At 41.9% G+C, this 14,147-nt stretch overlaps 1 protein-coding gene across 5 annotated transcripts in view; it reads left to right on the top strand.

Annotated features, from left to right (window-relative positions):
* Positions 1–14,147, top strand: part of ADGRG2 (adhesion G protein-coupled receptor G2) — a 129,156-nt gene that overhangs the window by 60,316 nt on the left and 54,693 nt on the right. The gene's annotated exons all lie outside the window — the stretch shown is intronic.

Below are 14,147 nucleotides of genomic sequence, written 5' to 3'. Positions count from 1 at the left end.
CTTTCTAGTTCTATGAATTTGCCCTTCCAGGTACCTCAGATAAGTAGAATCATAAAGTATTTGTCATTTTGTGCCTGGCTTCTTTCACTTAGATTGCTTTCAAGGTTCATCCATGTCATATAGTATGTATTAGCATTCTACTCCTTTTAAGGCTTAATAATAATCCATTGTGTGTATATACCACATTTTGTTTATCTATTTAGTGTTGATAGACATTTGGGGTATCTCCACCTTTCGGCTATTGTAAATAATGCTGCTATGGATATTGGTGTACAAGTTTGAGTTCATGCTTTCAGTTCTTTTGGGTACATATACCTGGGAGTGGAATTGCTAGATGATAACTTCTTGAGGATCTGCCACACTGTTTCCCACAGTGGCAGCACCATTTTACATCCTACCAGCAGAGCACAAGGATTCCAGTTTCTCTCTCCTCCCCAGCACTATGATTTTCTGTTATTTTGATAATGGACATGAAAGGGTACCTCATTGTGGTTTTGATTTGCATTTCTTTAATTATTAGTGATGTGGAACATTTTTCATGGGCTTATTGGACACAATGTTTGTCTTTTTTTTTTTTTAGAGAAATGTTTACTCAAACCTTTGGCCCATTTTTGAATTGGGTTGTTTGGGTGTTTTTGTTGTTGTTGAGTTTAAGAGTTCTTTATATATTCTGGATATTAAATTCTTTACCAGATAATATGATTCACAAATATTGTCTCCAATTCTGTATTGTCTTTTCATTCTCTTAATAGTGTGCTTTGATGCACCAAAGTTTTTATTTTTGATGAAATCCAATTTATCTGTTTTTACTTTTTTGCCTGTGCTTTTGCTGTCTTATCCAAGAAATCACTGCCAAATCTGATGTCATGAAGATTTCTCCTACATTTTCTTCAGAGTTTTAGAGTTTTAGCTCTTGTGTTTAGGTGCTTTGATCTGTTTTTAGTTCATTTTTGTATATGGTGTGAGGTAAGGACCCAGCATCATTCTTTTGTGTGTTGACATCTGCTTTTCACAGTGTTATTTGTTGAAAGGACTGTCTTTCCCCTTTGGATGGATGGTCTTGGCACCTTTGTCAGAAATCAATTGACCACATATGTGAGGGTCTATTTTTGTTGTTCGTTTTTAGAAGTATCTACTTGAAGGCACTTCTGCATGGAAATGTTAAGGGAGGTAGAGAATCAGTCAAATGAAGCATCATGGTTTTCAGAAGAGAGGGTCTTTAGAATAAAACAAGGAGAAAAGTTACCTAAAGAAGGCAGCAAAAAGGTCAGAAATCCTGGATGCAGCATCTGTAGGTACCACAGCCCAGAAAATACAATGCTATGTAAATAGAATTCTTGCCAGCAATTTTTTATAAAGATTTTATTTATTTATTTGAGAGAGAGAGCGTGCACAAGCAGAAGCAGGGGGAGGAGCAGAGGGAAAATCAGACTCCCTGCTGAGCAGGGAGCCTGACTTGGGGCTCCATCCCAGAACCCTGGGATCATGATCTGAGCTGAATACAGATGTTTAACTGACTGAGCCACCCAGGTGCCCCAGGAATGTTATTAAAAAGAATTATTAAGGGCACACAGAGAAATACCTTTCTTACTCAGAGGAGAGGGGCAGGATCAAGGAATCTTCATTGGAGAAAGCAAGTATCTACGAGCAGCACACACTGACATGTAAACAAAACACCTGCACAGCATACACACATGCAGACTAAATGGTAAACCTCCCAACAGGCTAAAACACAATTGACAATACTTCAAAAAGCAGGCCCTGGGACATGTCAAAAAGCCACAATACTTTACAAAAAGAAACAGTAAGAGGTAAACGTATACTGACTGCTTACAGTGTTCTGGGTCCTGTGTCCCCCCCCCCCCCGCCGTGCTTTATACCTACTCACTCTCTTTAGCTTCTCAACCACATCTATGAAGGAGAGATCCTAGTGTTAGCCCCATTTCCCAAATCAAGAAACTGAGTCTCAGAGAGATAGTAAGTTGTTCGAGGAAGTGGCTGACTGGGATTTGTGGCCAGCTCTGACTTTTGTGCTCATAATCAGAAAACCAGAGTTCTCAAACTCTGAAAACATCAGTTATTAAAATATCAGAATCCCCTGGAGAATTTGTTAAAACATAGGTTTCTGGGTCCCTCCCCCAGCGTCTTTGATTCAGTAGGTATAGGGCAGGACCTGAGAATTGACATTTCTAACAAGCTCCCAGGTGATGTTGATGTGATTGGTTCAGAGACTACCCTTTGAGGAAGACTGCCTGTGGTCCTCAAAGACGTAAGCAGGCAGAGCAAACTCCTCCGGATAAATATCACGGGGTGCAAATTCTGTTGTGGTATTATGATGTCCATGTAAACTATGCTCGCACATCATCTTCTTGGGAGCATTAAAACATCACTGTGGGGTTGGCAGAGCAGAAGTCCAATGTCCCCACTCTACTGATGAGTAAATGTCCCCAGGGATGTGATTGGTTGAGAAGTGGTGGAGCCAGACTAGATACTAGATCTTCAGTCTCACATTTCAGTGGTTTTTCCACCACAGGGGTAGATGAGGAAGGAAAGTGAAACATAAGGGGAAAACAGTCATCAAAACCAGAGCGGCTTGGTAGAAATAAGTCTTTTTGAAAAAGTGTATGTAAAAGTGATTAAAATGAGGCAGGTGAGGTGAGTAGGAAAGTGCATGCATGCCGAGGGCTCCCCATGTCTCTCTGACCAAGAACGATCTATGCCTATATGACAGTGCGTGGAACAAGCCAGAAGTGCCAGGGAGCTAACCCTCCAAAATAGTGAGGGATGAGAGTTGGTGTTGACTTGTGCCAGCTTCCTTGTCCCTTGCTGAGATGATGCTGAGCTGTGTGCTACATACCTAGTAGATTGTTGGATTGTGTCCCAGTTGCCCACAGCAGTGACCCACTCATTAATGTACCCATTATTGGCTTTACTCCCTTCCCTATCTTCCTTCCCTATTCCCTTCCTCTGCTTTCTGAGGTATCCCCAGTTGGAACGCATGCATCTTCCAAGATCCAGCCAAATAGTACTACCTCTATAAAACCTGCCCTGATCTCTTCAGAAGAATTAAATCTCTCTCTCTAGTGCTTCTTTTTCTCTTTATCCATATCTTTTTATACTTTTCACTTATATTACAGCATTAGGTACGTCCTTTGCATCACGAGTCCTTTTCTTGCATTGTCAGTGCCAGGTGAGAGAGGAAGAGGAGGTTTTGGTGGGGCGGGTGGGAAATGAATGGGAGGAAATGTAATGAGGACGGAGGACTTGCTCTGGGCCAGGCCCTGGTGGATACTTTATGTATATCATCTCATTTAATCCTCACAAACACTCATCATGATCGATAACTTTTAGTCTCAGTTTGCAGATGAAGAAACTGAGTGTCAGAGAAATTAAGTTATTTGCATAGGGACTCCTAGCTCAGAGGATTCCCCATTAGACTCTGTAGCTGGTACTGCTCATACTCCACGAGGCTGCCTTGCAAGTGTCTGAAGCCTGAATATACGTGTCACTGAGGTGTGGAGGGAAGATGGAGAGAGAGCCGGGGTAAGCTGCCAGAGAGCAGCCATTTCCCCTGGCTCTGGGGGATCTGGACTACAAACACAGTAGCTTCACCCTGGAAGCCTGAGACATGACTCAGTAGATCTTGACAATAAGAAGAGGTAGGTCTGACACTCTCTTGTTAGGCCGCTGGCCAACAGAGAGAATCCTTAGACCTTAATCTCTCAGTTGTGTAATTTGGTGATGTGTGAGGGAATCATCCCTGGTCTACCCGAAGCCCACATGAGCTTTGATAGGTAACTATACTTCTCTAGCCTCCAGTTCTTTCTGGCTGTGCCAGTGCCTTTTTTCTTTTTTCTTTTTTTGTCTTTGAAGGAGGTCTTCTTTTAGGTACAACTATTTTCCAGAGGATGAGATGACATAATAGTGGAAGATGGTTATAATTTCATCCTTGCAGAATTGTCTTCCCCATTTGGAAACAATTACACATTTGAGCCAGTTTGGTGAGCTCATGAGCTATAATCCCCAACTTTCTCTCTCTGGTCTGGGCCTAGATCTTTCTATGCTGCAGGCATTTCCAGTGATAGGTTCCTTTATAATTCCCCTCTTCTAAAACCTCACTATCTTGTTTCCTCTTACCTTCTCATGTTTTGTCCGTCAAAGTCTTTGTTCTAACTTAGGCAGCACATGGTAAAGCTATGGGAGGGTGAACTATCATGCTCCTAAAAGGCAAGGAACCTGTCTTGTTTGGCTTGGTCCTCCAGTACCAGACTGGGTGCTGTACTCCTCTCTCAACTCTGTGCAAATGAGATGATAAATACCATGGCATTGATCTGATGTCCAGCCAACCTTACAGCCTCCCACATTCCCACTACCCCCACATGGGCATTGGGCCACTTCTGGTAGGCCCTGACTCTTTCCCTGGCAGGTAGAAGTGGTGACAGGGAACAGTAAAGGCTCTGGATTGGTTGAGGGGGAAACTGAAAGTAGAGGCCATTGTGTCCCACTCTCCACTTAGAACTCCTCGTCAGAGCTCATAGTAGCCTGTACATCAACATGGGGTCCATGGTAGAGATGAGAGATGGTGACATAGTGTCTTTAGGTAGACAGAAGGCTGGAGACAGTGTCTCTTTCAAGTCTTTCTTGTCTCTTGTGGGCAGGGTAGAGATTCTAAATGGCCCTCATGTTCCTTGTGGGTAGCTGTGTTATGAACCAGGTGCAGGGACAGGGCTGTGAAAGTGACGGTGTGGACAATTTAGACCACGGGCCAGATGAAGAATGTGACAGACACTCAGAGGTGAGACCTGAGGGGACCTGGGTCAGCAAGAGAGGGCTCCCCTGGCCAGGGTGGGCTACTGAGAGGATAGACCATGGGTGCAGTGGACACAGCCTTCAGTGGTGGATGCCAACTGGATACTCAGGGACCCCACAGGGTGAGGGAGATCTCTGGAGAGGCCATTGAGAATCCAGTGCTCAACACGGAGTGGGCTCACAGACCTGGGCCCCCTCTCCCTGCTGCCAGAAGGACACTAGCACCCCATTCCCAACCTGGAAGCCATCTTGATTGCCAGAAGGAAGAGGAGACAAAACAAAAATCGTGCATTTATCTAAAAAAACATTAATTTAACTGTAGAGCAAAAGAGAGAAAGCTACCTTAAATCATCAGGTTTAGAGCAAAAGAGAGAAAGCTACCTTAAATCATCAGGTTTAAGGATCCCTTTCTTGTACCTCTGGAATGGAGGCATCATAGACATTAAAGGAAGCTCAGGAACATGTTTTTGTGTGCATGTTTGTTTATTGTTGCTATTGTTTGTACATCTAAACTCTATTTATGAATTTTAAACTAACTCTAAAATGAATACATTTTAAACACTTAAGATGTGTTAGGATACTCTGCTAGGGATTTTGAAGGTGATCATCATATCCTGAATTCTGCTCCTCCTTCTGGTTTTATCTTTTCAGGTATGAAGAAATATTTAGTGAGGTCCTTGAGGGTAAGGGTGGCAACTTTTTCCTTTCTGTATCCTCCATAGTCTAGCAAATAGTAAGTGCTCAATAATTTCTGGTTGTTTGACTGGTTTTGATTTGTGACTCTCGTCTAAAGCCTAGAGATACTCTAAAACACGGGCCTCTCCCTTCAACTTACAGCACCAGCATTACCCTCATCTAAACCTAGTGAGTTCCTGTACAACGTAGGTTACCCCTCTAATGTTTTGCATAGACCTCAATGAAGTGGCTGTCCGTTGGCTAGAATTACCCTTGCAGAATGGTTTCCTCTCCTCCACATGATGAAGAGGGTCAGCTGATTGCACGTTAGGATTCCTTCACACTCTTCACATTCTGTGAGTTCAATTACCCAGTAGGGACGGTCTTCAGATTCCTAATACATTGTCCTGGGTTACCATGGATCCTTGGAGTCTGCTTCGAACTGAGAACCACTCATCTCGGCTATCTTATTTTTAAAAAAAGATTTTTATTAAAAAATAATAATAAATAAAGATTTTTATTTATTTATCTATTCATGAGAGACAGAGAGAGAGAGAGGCAGAGACACAGGCAGAGGGGGAAGCAGACCCCCCGCAAGGGGCCTGATTCGGGACTCGATCCCGGATCCCAGGATCGCTCCCTGAGCTGAAGGCATATGCTCAACCGCTGAGCCACCCAGGCATCCTTCGGCCATCTCATTTTAAGGCTGCTCTTCTATTCAAAACTCTTTAAAAATATATTTATTTATTTTAGAGGAGGGGGAAGAGAGAGGGGAGAGAGACCCTCAAACTGACTCCTCGCTGAGAGCAGAGCCTGATGCAGGGCTTGCTCCCAGGACCCTGAGATCCTGGCCTGAGCTGAAATCATCAGACACTTAACCAACTGAGCCACCAGGGTGCCCCTCCTATTCAAAAATCTTAATGTGAAATTGGAAACAATTACAAATATTTTTTAAACCACATTGTTTTTACATAAAGTAGTTTCAAAGGCTCTTCAAGTTATAATGAAGCCAATGTATCTCTTGGTTTTTAAATTGATAAAAGCTCCAGAAGTGGTTTTTCCTGACTGGTAAATCAGCCAGTTGCCAGTGCTAGCCTTGCCTTGCCCTTCATGGAAAAGTCCCAATATCTCATGGTAGGATCCAGTAGCAACAGCTTCTAATACTGAACATGAAAAATATGAGCAGCAGCTGCAACCCAACTGGATATTTGTGTAAGTCTTCATGGTTTACAGAGCACCTGGGCATACATCATCTCGCCATGTCCCCAATGACGTAGGCCAAGAGCATTGCATTATCCTCCCTCAGCTGATGAGAAGATTGAAGCTTAAAGCAATGGGTAAATTTCAAAGTTATTCAGCAATAAATAGTATCAAAGTTCTGAAAGCAGTTCTCCAGAACTCTGTCCTCTACCCCAGCGTGCACAGAGTGCTTGCTTTTGGCCATATGACTATGCTGTAGCCAAGATCCTTAACAGTGGTGATTTTAATCATAAGGAATGTCCTTTTAGACCAGGGATTGGCAGACCTTTCTTATGAAGAGCCAGATAATATTTTTGGAATATTGGGCCATACACAGTCTCTGTGGCAACTACTCAACTCTGTTGATGTAGGCAAAGCAGCCATAGGCAATATGTAAATAGGCGTGGCTTTGCACCAATAAAACTTTTATTTTTTTTAATTTTTTTTTAATTTTTATTTATTTATGATAGTCACAGAGAGAGAAAGAGAGAGAGGCAGAGACATAGGCAGAGGGAGAAGCAGGCTCCATGCACTGGGAGCCTGATGTGGGATTCGATCCCGGGTCTCCAGGATCGCGCCCTGGGCCAAAGGCAGGCGCCAAACCGCTGCGCCACCTAGGGATCCCCAATAAAACTTTTATTACAGACACAGTTGGTGGGTGGGCTTTGGACCGTGGGCTGTAGTTTACACATCCCTGATCTCTAGACCAAGCAGAAGTGGTGTAGTACATACCATCATTTATATGACAACCATCCCTTGCCTTTTTTTAAAAAAAGATTTTATTTATTTATTTGGGAGAGAGAGAGAGAGGGAGAGAAAGAACACGAGTACACTAGCATGGGGAAGAGGCAGAGGCAGAGAGAGGGAGAAGTAGGCTCCCTGCTGAGCGGGGAGGCCAACCTGGGACTCAGTCCCAGGATTCTGGGATCATGACCTGAGTCGAAGGCAGGTGTCCATTCAACTGAGCCACCCAGGCACCCCCATTCCTTGCTTTTTATTTGTTGGCAGAGCCCTGGCTTCATAGGGTACTCACCTCTTTCCACATCATTCAGGAGTAAATCCTATTTGTTCTAAGCCAACTGTGGAAATACTGTTCCTTGTCAGTGTTTGATTTAGGAGTGGGCATGTGACTCCCTTTTGACCAATAAGACAAATGGGAAAAATCTGCTGGGAGAAATTTCCCCACTCTTCAGTTGAGACTCAAGAAGAAATAGTTCTTCCTCGTGACCCACACTGTCCAATATGATCGCCAGTAGGCAGCACATGTGGCTGTTAATTATAAATTAATTAAAATTAAATGAAATTAAAAATTCAGTTCTTCAGTCACACTAACCACATTTTAAGTGCTCCGTAGTCACAGGGGGCTAGAGGTTGCTGGGCTGGACAGTGCAGGTGCAGAATACTTCCATCATCAAGTTCTGCTGGATAGTGCTGTATCCAGACAATTTTGTGTCTGGATTTGATGTCTGAAACAGTGGTAGCTGTCTTCAGAACATTGAGAGGAGGTAGCAAGTGCCAGTGGAAAATGTGGGTGACCTGAGATTTTGAAGATGTTGAGTCCCTGAATGAACAGCATGCTGAGGATGAAAGAACAGAAGGATGGAAAGGACCTGGGTCTCCCTCAGCTGCAGGACCAACCCTGGAACTGTCTGCTTTTGGGTTTCTTGTTAAGTGGGCTCACTGAATGTCCTTAGTGTTTATGGTACTTTTAATCGGGTATTCTGTGACTTGCCTCTGAAAGCATTCTAATGAATTTAAGAGTGCACTTGACGGGATGAGCACTGGGTGTTATTCTGTATGTTGACAAATTGAACACCAATAAAAAATAATTTTTTTTAAAAAAAAGTCTATCTTTCTTAAAATAAAAAAATATTTTTCTTCCAAAAAAAAAAAGAGTTAACTTTACAAAGGTTTATAGTTAACTCTTGAAAAACAACAACAACATGAGGGTTAGGGGTGCCTGACCCCTGTACAGCTAAAAATTCGCATATAACTTTGATTCCCCAGAAGCTTAACTACTAATAGCCTACTGTTGACTGGAAGCCTTACTGATAACATACACAGTCAATTAACGCATATTTTGTATGTTATATGCATTATACATTATATTTTTATGATAAAGTAAGCTAGAGAAAGGACAGTGTTATTAAGAAAATCATAAGGAGGGGCTCCTGGGTGGCTCAGTCAGTTAAGCACCTGCCTTCAGCTCAGGTCATGATCCCAGGGTCCTGGGATTGAGCCCCACATTAGGTTCCCTACTCAGCAGGGAGCCTGCTTTTCCCTCTCCCTCTGCCCCTCCCTACCACTCGTGCTTTCTGTCTCTTAAATAAATAAAGAAAATCTTAGGAAGGAAGGAAGGAAGGAAGGAAGGAAGGAAGGAAGGAAGGAAGGAAGGAAGGAAGGAAGGAAAAAGAAAGAAAGAAAAGAAAAAGAAAGAAAGAAAGAAAGAAAGAAAGAAAGAAAGAAAGAAAGAAAGAAAGAATAATAAGGAAGAGAAAATACATTTGCAGTACTGGCCTGTATTTATTGAAAAAATCTGTGTGTCAGTGGACCCATGCAGTTCAAAACCATGCTGTTCAAGGGTCATGCTACATGTCACATCATTTTAAATGCTTCATATGTTTCCTGACAATAGTGACAATCAGATGTTAATCCCTTGTTTCTTAGATGAGGGAACTGAGACTTGGACAGTTTGAGTCACTTCCAAGTTCACACAGCTAGAAAGTGGAGGCAGTGGAATTCTAGAACTTGTGTCCTTAACCATTTTTTTTGGTGTTTAGTCCCTGAAGCAGTTGAAAATGGTTTTCATACGACTTTGACTGAAACTTAGCCATATTCATTCATCCTGAGATGAGTTTGTACCCCTAGAGGATCAGATAAAGATTGAGGGAGATCTAAAGAATAAAAGCAATAGTTCCACTGTTCTAATCTATTAGAAAGTTGATACTCCAAGAGAACATGCTATTGAAATGTACCTTGATGCAGGTGTATTCTTACTTCAAGCAGATAATGAGAAACACATTGATCTTGGTAAAAAGCCTTGTGTTCATAAGATCACAGTGCTGTAAAAAAACATAATTATAAGTCGAGGATGCTTTTGCAGTGATGTCTGGGGCAGTTGTGTTAGTTTCTTTTAGGAATACACCTGACTTGAAGGAAAAGTTACTTCCTTGTTGCTGTAGTATTCATTATAGTATAGAATTTTGTTAAAGAAGAAATGAAAACTATGAAATGGGCTATAGTCTTGCTTTGATGAATAAATTAGAATTGCCTACACAATTATCTCATTAATTGGAGGAATAAGAACTGAACACATAATTCTTCTTATACTCTGTTCTATTTCAACTGCATAGTCTTTTTTTGTCTTGCTCCTGATATATGTTTTGTTATTACACTGATTCAGATCCACAGTAAAGTCTAACATTCTGGGTTTTAGTGGACAGGCAGGAAGGGATGGGTTTGACTTAGTGAAAAATGTTCAGTTATGGGATATTTTTGAAGTGGAATTTTATTTTCCTTTTTAAAAAGATTTTATTTATTTGAGAGAGAGCACGCATGAGCAAGAGGAGGGGTGGAAGGAGATGAAGAAGCAGACTCCCCACTGAGTGGGGAGCCTGTCACAGGACTCGGTTCTAGGACCATGGGATCACAACTTGACTTGAAGGCAGATGCTTAACTGACTGAGCCACCCAGGCACCCTAGAAGTAGAATTTTAAAACTTTCAAGTGACCTGCATAATATCACTAGAATGTAAACATAGAGTTTGAGGCCAGGATATAATTCCAATCTGTGGAATTGGAATAGGCCTTAAAAAATTGTAACAAATGGGGGCACTTGGGTGGCACAGTTAGGCATTGGACTCTGGGTTTCAGCTCAGGTCATGATCTCAGGATTTTGAGATCAAGCCCTGTGTTGGGCTCCATGCTCAGTGTGTAGTCTATTAAGACTGACTCTGCCCTTCCCACTGATGCTCTCTTTCTCTCAAATAAAGTAAATAAATCTTTATTTTTTTATTTTTATTTTTAAAAGATTGTATTTATTTATTCATGAGAGGTACAGAGAGAGAGAGAGGCAGAGACACAGGCAGAGGGAAAGCAGTCTCCATGCAGGGAGCCTGACATGGGACTCGATCCCGGGTCTCTGGGATCAGGCCCTGGGCTGAAGGTGGCACTAAACCACTGAGCCACCTGAGCTGCCCAGTAAACAAATCTTTTTAAAAAGTTGTAAGAAACGAGTAAACTTTGGGCAAATCCCTTCATGGTTCTGAGTTTGCTTCCTCACTTACAGCCTGAGGGTGATGACTAGTTTGGCCTCTAGTCTTTTCCCTACCCATGACCTATTTTGTAATTCATTTCTTCCAGTGAGCTCCTAAGTCCTAAAAGATACTATCTTTCAAATGAATTTTTTAAGAAAAAAATTTTCCTTATTTTTGTGTTGAACAAAGAGCTATATAACTGTATCCAGTTTTTGTGATCAGCAATAGACAACTAATATACATATAATTTTTTAAAAAATCACACTCTGATTTTCTCATGCAGCCTATTTGGATAAATAAACACTTTGAAATAATGATATCTAGTCCAAGTGACTACCTTGAACAATTTTCTAGATTTAAAAAATTGTGCTTGGTCATCTTCAAGTCTCCTTCACCTCTGAAATGAATTTCTATGAACTTCAGTTTCATGACGTGTAATGCAGAGATGGAACCCCATGATCTTTCTGGGAGATGCCTTCCTCTCATCCTAGCTATGGAAATTTGAATTAGACAAGCAGCGTTGTAATAGAGAGTCCCACTAATCAATCATTAATGAATGATAAGAATGTTTTATGGTTAGATGGAAATCATATACATGCAAATTTTGGAAAGAAACTAGCTTCATGATTTTTGTTTAGATTTTATTTATTTGAGAGAGAGAGATTGGGAGAGAGTGGGGGGAGGAACAGATGGAGAGGGGCAAGCAGACCCTGAGCTGAGCAGAGCCCGACACGGGGCTCCATCCCATGACCCTGAAATCAAGAGTTGGAGACTCAACCAACTGAGCCACCCCGGTGCCCCAGCTTCATGATTTTTTAAATGCCACTCTATGAGTTACTGATCTGTTGTTTGCATTAAGAAAAAAAAAACTAGATTATTACCTAAAAGTGAACTTTATCCAAAAGCACAGAATCATAATCTGTTATTAATAACAATTACAATTTATCGCTGGAACTGTGATAAAATACTTCATAAATGTAATATAATTTTATGCAAAGTAATCACCCACATTTTACAAATGCACAAATATAAGCAGGGAAATGTTAGGAACTTATTCAAGGCAGAGTCAGGATTTGAACCCAAGTAAGTCTCCCTCAGGAGCCCAGTCTCTTAATCACACTTAAAGCTTGGTTAAGGAGGCATGCTCATTCATCCATCGGAAATAAATGGACCTGGGCACTTTATTCATAGGGAGATCACCTCCAGATCAATCTTTCAATGCTCATGACAAACCAAAGACAAGAACATGAGCCACTAATATACAAAGGCCAAAAGGCCTGCTAGTGGTTTTCTTTTTTTTAAGATTTTATTTATTCATGAGAATACAGAGAGAGAGAAAGAGAGAGAGAGAGAGAGAGAGAGAGAGAGAGGCGGAGGGAGAAGCAGGCTCCATGCAGGGAGCCCGACGTGGGACTTGATCCCAGGTCTCCAGGATCACACCCTGGGCCGAAGGCGGCACTAAACCCCTGAGCCACCCGGGCTGCCCTGCTAGTGGTTTTCTATCCAGAAGAGCTAAGCAAAGGATATGGCCTCAAAATAGAGGTAACTCAAAAATACAACTTTTCCTTTTTTTTTTCTTTAATTTTTAAAATTTCCTTAAGTAATCTTTGCCCAATGTGAGGCTTGAACTCACCATCTGGAGATCATGTCATAAGCTCTACCAACTAAGCCACCCTGGCGTCCCCAAAATACAGCCTTTCCAACTAAGTAGGCTACAACAGGAATATCCGTGCTTTCAGCCTGTTAGTGGCTTTTACCAGTATGTAGCTGTTTATAGAAGTGGTTTGTCATATGGGAGTCCTACTCTTGAGGGTCATGAAAAAATCATAATATGAATGTTTGCTGGGAGCAAAAAACTAGGGAGGGGAGTCACAAAGAAGGGGAATTCATATATTTAGCCTCAAAGTGGCAGGGACTCCACCTCCAATTCCTATTGATTCCTTGACTTTTGACCTTGTCAATATCATGACAAAGAAAAAGAGAAAGTAGTGGTTGGACAGAGTAATTTTAGCATTAATTTTGCCCCATCATTAGTTTAATGGATATTAATTACTCCATGGCACTCAAATTAAATCAGTGTGGCAGAGACTGGCTGGCACCTCACCAAACTTTAATTTTTTTCTTCCTTGTCATACAGCTAGACTCTGTTACCCAGCCTTCCTCGCCATTAGGAGTGGCTATGTGACTGAGTTCTGGCTAACCGATGTGGGTAGAAACAATGTTGGCCCCTTCCACGCTTAGCCATTACAAATCTCCTGCCTGACTCCCCTCACTCTCTCTCATTCCCTGTTTGCCTGCTGGATGTTGCTCTCTGTGTTAAACATGACAGTGCCTCTGTCCTCCTGGGCCCCTCAGTGACTGCATGGAGCAGATGCCCCTCTCTCTGCCCCACCCTACTCTCCACTCTAGGCCACTGATTGCACTTTACATATGGAAAAGAAACTTCTATTTTTTAAGCTCCTGAAATTTTAGGATTTAATTGGTGAGCAATTTGTCTTATGTTAACTAATACATCTATGACCCTTTGGACCAGGGTTGTTGGTACATCTCTCCCATTCTGCCATTGGAAGGTGGGGTGGGGTGAGGTAGGCATCTCTTCCTTCTTGAGATCATATAAGAACCCAGGTTCATACAGTCCAAGCTGGGGGAGTCTATTATGGTCCCTACTGAGATGCTCCTCATCTGATCAGGAGAGAGTCTTCAAGTGCAGAAGGCCCACTAGAGCCATTCGTTCCCTCTGTGCCAGCCCCGGCCACTTGGACCTTCACAGTTTGACATACGGTGAAGACTATAGGCTCTGGGCTTTCTGGGCATCTTAACTTTGCCATTTATTAACTCTGACTATATCAAGGTATTGAGTCATTGTGGTTCAATCTCCTTATCTGTAAAGTAGCAGTATCTCTCACAGAACCACACGCAGATTAAATGAATTAACCCATGAAGAGATGCCTGTAAGGCATCTGACACATTGTAAGAACTCTATTAAAAATGGCTATTATCACTAGAGACCAGCCAGTGATATTTTTTTCAATAATGTGAGTATTCTGTATCTGTGCTGCCCTATACAGTAGCCACCAAGCACATGTGGCTATTGAACACTTGAAACGTGACTGAGGAACTGGATTTTCATTTTATTTAACTTGAATTCATTTATTATTTTTTAATTAAA

This window comes from Nyctereutes procyonoides, unplaced genomic scaffold (genome assembly GCF_905146905.1).
Source record: "Nyctereutes procyonoides isolate TBG_1078 unplaced genomic scaffold, NYPRO_anot_genome, whole genome shotgun sequence".
NCBI classification, from domain to species: Eukaryota; Metazoa; Chordata; class Mammalia; order Carnivora; family Canidae; genus Nyctereutes; species Nyctereutes procyonoides.
Note: the sequence above shows the minus strand (reverse complement) of the source record. Positions and strands in the feature narration are given on the sequence as shown.